Genomic DNA, 7,745 nt, shown 5'->3' with positions numbered 1-7,745 from the left:
AGCTAACATTCCTATTAAGTTCTTGTTAGGGTTTGAGCTAACATTAGGATGATAACATCCCACAAACATTAAAATAAAAGTTTTTTTTTTAAATCACCAAATATTTTTTCTAAGAAAATGTTTGGAATACAATTTCCTTGGAATGTTCTAACATTCACAAAAATGTTGTTCACAACATCTGTAAAAACTACCACAGAACATTCCCCTAAGGATCTCATTAGCCTGCCAGGGAATGTATACTGAACAAAAATATAAACGCAACTTTCAACAATTTCAAAGATTTGACTGAGTTACAGTTCATAAGGAAATCAGTCAATTGAAATAAATTCATTAGGCCATAATCTATGGATTTCATGTCTGGGAATACAGATATGCATCTGTTAGTGCATTCGGAAAGTATTCAGACCCCTTGACTTTTAACACATTTTGTTATGTTACAGCCCCATTCTAAAATGGATGAAATAAGCCCCCCCCCCCATCAATCTACACACAATACCCCATAATGACAAAGCAAAAAACAGGTTTTTAGACATTTCTCCACAGAGGAACTCTGGAGCTCTGTCAGTGACCATCGGGTTCTTGGTTACCTCCATGACCAAGGCCCTTCTCCCCCGATTGCTCAGTTTGGCCAGGCGGCCAGCTCTAGGAAGAGTCTTGGTGGTTACAAACTTCTTCCATTTAAGAATGATGGAGGCCACTGTGTTCTTGGGTACCTTCAATGCTGCAGAAATGTTTTGGTACCCTTCCCCAGATCTGTGCCTCGACACAATCCTGTCTCGGAGCTCTACGGACAATTCCTTTGACCTCATGGCTTAGTTTATGCTCAGACATGCACTGTCAACTGTGGGACCTTATATAGACAGCTGTGTGCTTTTCCATGTCCAATCAATTGAATTTACCACAGGTGGACTCCAATCAAGTTGTAGAAACATCTCAAGGATGATCATTGGAAATAGGATGCACCCAAGCACAATTGAGTCTCATAGCAAAGGGTCTGAATACTTATGTAAATAAGGTATTTATGTGTTTATTTTTCATAAATTAGCAAATAAAATCTAAAAGCCTGTTTTCGCTTTGTCATTATGGGGTATTGTGTATAGATTACTGGGGATTATTATTATTTTTTAATCCATTTTAGAATAAGTCTAACGTAACAAAATGTGGAAAAAGTCAAGGGGTCTGAATACTTTCCGAAGGCACTGTATATCTTGTCATGCACCCACACTGTTCTCACAACATAATGAAACATTTTGGGAACTTTAAAATAACATGCAAAATATGTTCTGTTAACATTATTTTTTCCACCCTAATACCAAACATTGTATAATCAACACAACTGGACACACACACACACATATATATATTTATTCTGGACAGATTGTGTCACTAGAACTTTTAGGGGAAATGTCCTTACACCTTTCCTACAACTTTTGGTTTGCTGGGATGAATACAAGTCAACAGACTATGAAAGACTGTGGGAAGAAGCAGAACCAAAACTAGCGTGTGTCTGCCGAATTGCGAGAGTCGCCAGCCAGGCAGAATAGCATCAATGCTGTAAATCATCCTCCCACCTCAGCCCCCAGAACCCTCTTCATCAAATAGAGGCTCTGCCATCACATTACTAAGAGATAGCTGTGGTGGTTCAACAGCTGAGGCCCAATGCATTCCCTCACACGGAACAGATCATAGCCATTAATGCTGCTGCAGCGTTCCGTCCACACCGCATACACACACCACAGGCGTACATGCGCAGGTGCACACACACAAACACACAGCAGGGGAGAAGCAACATGGCAGCAGCACTCTTTGCCTGGCACAGCACCTATTCTCCCCCCCCCCTCTCCCAGCACCGCTGCATCTGCTACGGGGGAGATGCCTGTCAGAGTGTCTTACCCTGATGGAGGGCTGTTTGCAGCAGCTCTGGATGTGGGTCTCTCCCTTCTCAGCTCCTCCTCAGCTTACTTGCTGCATTCTCAGCCTGCCTCTGCCCACCCACCTGGCTGGCCAACCTCCTCAGGGCTGTAGTATCCTCTCAGCATAGGCTTGCCTGGGCTCTGACCAGCAGCTCAGCTGCTTAGGAAGCAACAAAAAGTCACTGGCAATCATATACACTGCCGCTAGCAAAACAATACATTGCAGTTGAATTGTATTTATTTTAAGCTATGGAAACAGACATTTCCCAATGTGTTGCATGTTGTGTATTAGGGTTGTATCATTTGCACCTTACGGTAGTTGTATAGGCAGAGCATCATGGGTAATATGTGTTCAGATGAGCACGTTCTAGATAAATGTTTGAACTGATTCCTGTCTCCAGTCTCATCAATATTGAATTGTTATAAAGATGGTTATGAAACCCACGAGACATAACAAAATATTGGCGATGAGTAGGTCTGAACCTACAGGAACTATTCTGTCCAGAATAAGTCGGTTTTTACAAGTTTAAGACTTATTTTCCGTGGTACAGTCTAGGCTAATGTTGTTAGCTCAGTGGATTGCTAGCAGAGGCAAGTGCTTAGTTTAGCTAGCTAAGAGGGAGTTAGTATCGCCAATGGAAGGCAGAAACGGATTCGAGACGGACGTCGGAGCGAGAAAACAACGTGATTAAAAAAGGGAGGACATTTGTGAAGACTAACTTGACAAATGAGCGAACTTGAGGAGGAAACATCAGTGAGTGAAGTGAATGAAGATCACTAAATATTGCAGAACAGAACGTTGCCGTGGTTGAGGACAATATTGAAGTGAGTGACAATCAGGAGCCTATTGAGAAACTAAATATGGCTGGAATTGTTGGAAATATTAGACAGTTTGATTAAAGTATTGAGCATTTTACATTTACATTTTTGTCATTTAGCAGACGCTCTTATCCAGAGCGACTTACAGTTAGTGCATACATAATAAATAAATAAAAATCATACCCCCCGTGGGATTCGAACCCTCAACCCTGGCGTTGCAAACGCCATGCTCTACCAACTGAGTTACATCTCATATACAGAGGGGCTCATATACAGAATGGTTTGAATATTATGTTCTTGCAAATAACATTGATGAGGACAAAATTGTGCCTAGATGTTTTTGGGGCCAAAGACATTTACAATTTTCTTCGCTGCCTGCTACAGCCAGACAGGCCAGGCAATATTACGTATGGGGATATTGCGGAAATACTGAAAGGGTACTTTTCCCCAAAACCACTAGTTATTGCTGAAAGGTTTAGGTGCCACAGAAGAAATCAGGAAGATGGAGAATCAGTGACAATGTTTGCTGCTGCATTAAAAAAACGATCAGAGCACTGTGAGTTTAATGATGTTCTAAATGACACCATTAGAGACAGACTAGTATGTGGGCTACGGAGCGAAGCTACACAAAAGAGACTATTGACTGAAAGTAATCTGTCTTTGGCAAAGGCCATTGAAGTCAGTGTGGCCATGGAAGAGGCTCAGCTGTTGAGATCATCAGGAAAAGTGCACACAGAGTTGCAACTGAAAATCAGAGACAGGGTAATCAAGGCACATACTTTCGCTGTGGCAAAGCGGGACATCAGGCGTCTACGTGCTGGTTTAAGGACATGGATTGCTGAGCAGGTGGTAAAAAAGGTAAAAATTAAGAATGAAAGTCCCACACTAATTGTGCTGCCAAACATTGAATGGGTATAGCAACCAATGTTTCTGCACACAGTGCCTTCTCAGTTGATGAAAAGTCAAAGGAGCTGCTGACCGTCGTGACACACAAGGGGCTATTCAGGTAATGTTGTCTACCATTTGGAATCACAAGTGCGCCAGTGCTGTTCCAGTGGGTGACCATATCTTGAGTGGATTGCCAGGAGTACAATGCTACCTGGATGACATCCTCGTTACTGGAAAGGATGAAGAGGACCATATCCAGAACTTGGATGCGGCCTTACAGAGATTAAAGGACTACGGACTGCGAGTTCGTAAGGACAAATGTGCATTCTTCCAATCAGTAGAATACCTCGGACACGTCAGGTGCTACGGGCCTTCACAAGGCTCCGTCCAAGGTCAAGGCGATCTTGGACGCCCCAGCTCCTCAGCCAACTGCATTCTTTCCTGGGGTTACTGAATTACTACAGATGCTTTATCCTGAGCTTAGCAACAAAGCTGAAGCAACGGAGTCAGTTGCTTTGTCAGGACAAAACATGTAAATGGTCAGAACAATGCGAGGAAGCATTTGTCAAAAAAGCAAGGAAATACTCCTGAAAACTGAGTCACTGACACACTTCGACCCGTCATTGCCCATCCAACTAGCTTGAGATGCTAGTCCCTAGGTTGTGGGAGCAGTCGTGTCCCAGATCATGCCTTCAGGTGAAGAGAAGTCGATCGCTTTCGCATCAAGGACATTAAAGAAAGCAGAAACTAACTACGCACAGATAGAATGGGAATCTCTAGGCATCGTATTTGGAGTGCGTAAGTTTCACCAGTATCTGTACGGGAGGAAGTTTACCCTTTTTACAGATCACCGTCCGCTGACAAGCATCTTTGGACCACATACTGGAATTCCATCACTTGCTGCAAGCAGAATGCTAAGATGGGCTTTGTTGTTGTCAGCACACACATCAAGTACCACAAGGCAGAACTGCATTGCAATGCAGATGGACTCTCCAGGTTACCACTACCTGTGGTCAAACCAGAGTCACATCTACTTCAGACAAGTGGAAAACGCACCAGTCACTTCAACACAAGTGCGGAGAAAAACCAGAAATCACCCGGTGTTATCTGAAGTGATGGACATCAAAAGTAAAGCCATAGGTGATGCTCCAGAACTGAAACCTTACCAGGAGAACTGAGCTGTCAGTACAGTCCGGTTGTCTGCTGTGGGAGAGGAGAGTTATCGTTCCGCCGTCGCTGAGGAAACCAGTGATGCAACAGCTACACTCAGGTCATTGTGGAATGGTTTGCATAAAGGAAATCGCAAGAAGCTACTTCTGGTGGCCTGGACTGGATGGAATCATTGAGGAGAAAGGAAAAAAAAAATTCCTCATGTCAGAAAGTTCGCAACATACCTCAACTTGCATCTCTTCATCCGTGGGATTGGCCAGAGGAGGCGTGGCCTCGCATACACGTCAACTTCGCAGGTCCATTCAAAGACAAAATGCTTCTCATGGATGCTCATAGCAAATGGCCAGAGGTTGCCATCATGAGGTCTACTACTGCTGAGAAGACCATTGAGAAGCTTGGAGAAGTGTTTAGTCGGTTGGGAACGCCATTCGAACTCGTTAGCGACAAAACGGACCGCAGCTAGTGTCCCAAGAAATTGCCACGTTCCTACAGGTGAATGGTGTACAGCACATCAGGTCTGCACCGTATCACCCATCTACTAACGGGCTGGCGGAAAGGTTCGTACAGACCATGAAACATGCCTTAAAAGCGTCTCAGGGTCAACGGCACTGCGCCAACGCTTGAACAGCTTCCTGCTATCCTACAGGAACATGCTTCATGCAACCACCAAAGCTTCGTCTGCATCACTACTCATGGAGAGCTACGCAGAAGTTTCGACTTACTCAAACCTCCGAACGTAAAGGAGACAGTGCAACGTCAACAGGAGAGTCAATTCAAAAGTCGTGAACTGAGCGCAAAGGACAGCGCTTTCAATCCTGGAGAAACGGTCTTAGCTAAGAACTACCTCAAAGGACCAAAGTGGGTTCCTGCTACAGTCATCTGGAAAAGGCTCACAGATAAGTTACTGTTGAGTAAAGCAACACCGACAGAACCCGTCGGGAGTGGTCCAGAACTGTTACTGGGTGACACCCTGACCCAGCAGTCATCACCTAGGGGCTCACAGTTACGTTCTCAGAACACTGACTCAGTCACACCCGCACAACTGGTACAGGCGCCGACGAAGATGGCGGCCTCGCGACTAGCTCTTAGGAAACTTCGCAGTATTTTGTTTTTTTATGTATTCTTTTTTACATTATTAGCTCAGAAAGTGTTTTGAATCATTACATACAGCCAGGAAAAACTACTGGATATCAGAGTGGCGGTAACTCACCAGCATTACGACCAGGAATATGACTTTCCCGAAGCAGATCCTTTGTTTGCTGAACTGAACTGATTCCAGCGGCTGACCCAAAACATCGCCGGCGGAGGAGAGGCACTCGGAGTGGCCTGTTAGTCCGACTTATGAGGCGCGCACACCACCCACCGCTTCCAAGTATTCTACTCGCTAATGTTCAATCTTTAGTTAACAAAGTCGACAAACTACGGGCAAGGATTTCTTTCCAGAGAGACATCAAGGCCTGTAACATACTCTGTTTCACGGAAACATGGCTCTCTTGGGATATTCTGTCGGAATCGTTCCAGCCAGATGGGTTCTCAGTTCATCGCACAGACAGGAATAAATATCTCTCCGGGAAGCAGAAGGGCGGAGGTGTGTGTTTCATGATTAACGACTCATGGTGTAATTGTAGTAACATAGAGGAACTCGAGTCCTTCTGTTCACCCGACCTAGAATATCTCACAATCAAATGCCGACCGTATTATCTCCCAAGATAATTTTATTTGGTTATAGTCACGGCCGTGTATATCCCCCCTCAAGCCGATACCACGACGACCCTCAAAGAACTTCACTAGACCTTATGCAAACTGGAAACCACATATCCTGAGGCTGCATTTATTGTAGCCGGGGATTTTAACAAAGCAAATTTGAGGACTAGGCTGCCGAAGTTCTATCAACATATCGACTGTTGTACTCGTGCTGCTAAAATCCTTGACCATTGCTATTCAAACTTCCGGGATGTTTATAAGGCCCTCCCCCGCCCTCCGTTCGACAAATCTGACCACGACTCCATTTTGCTTCTCTCTTCCTATAGGCAGAAAGTCAAAACAGGAAGTACCCGTGCTAAGGACTATTCAACGCCAGTCTCACCAATTGGAATCCACGCTTCAAGATTGTTTTGATCACGCGGACTGGGATATGTTCTGGGTAGCTTCCGAAAATAATTTGGACATATACACTGAAACAGTGACTGAGTTTATCAGGAAGTGTATAGGTGACGTTGTGCCCACTGTGACTATTAAAACCTACCCTAACCAGAAACCGTGGATAGACGGCAGCATTCAAGCAAATCTGAAAGTGCGAACCACCGCATTCAACCATGGCAAGGTGACTGGGAATATGGCAGAATACAAACAGTGTAGCTACTCACTCTGCAAGGCAATTAAACTGGAAAAACATCAGTATAGAGACAAAGTGGAGTCGCAATTCAACAGCTCAGACACGAGACGTATGTGGCAGGGTCTACAGACAATCACGGACTACAAAAATAAAACCAGCCACGTCGCCGACACCGACGTCTCGCTTCCAGACAAGCTAAACACCTTCTTCGCCCGCTTTGAGGATAACACAGTGCCACTGACGAGGCCCACTACCAAGGACTGTGGCCTCTCCTTCTCCATGGCCGACGTGATTAAGACATTTAAGCATGTTAACCCCCGCAAGGCTGCCGGCCCAGACGGCATCCCTAGCCGTGTCCTCAGAGCATGCGCAGACCAGCTGGCTGGTGTGTTCATGGACATATTCAATCTCTCCCTTCCCAGTCTGCGGTTCCCACATGCTTCAAGAGGGCCACCATTGTTCCTGTACCCAAGAGAGCAAAGGTAACTGAATTAAATGACTATCGCCCTGTAGCACTCACCTCTGTCATCATGAAGTGTATTGAGAGACTAGTCAAGGATCATATCACCTCTACCTTACCTGTCACCTAAGACCCACTTCAATTTGCTTACCGCCCCAAT

The sequence above is a fragment of the Coregonus lavaretus genome (genome assembly GCF_964263955.1).
Source record: "Coregonus lavaretus genome assembly, chromosome: 6".
Classification (NCBI taxonomy): Eukaryota; Metazoa; Chordata; class Actinopteri; order Salmoniformes; family Salmonidae; genus Coregonus; species Coregonus lavaretus.
Note: the sequence above shows the minus strand (reverse complement) of the source record.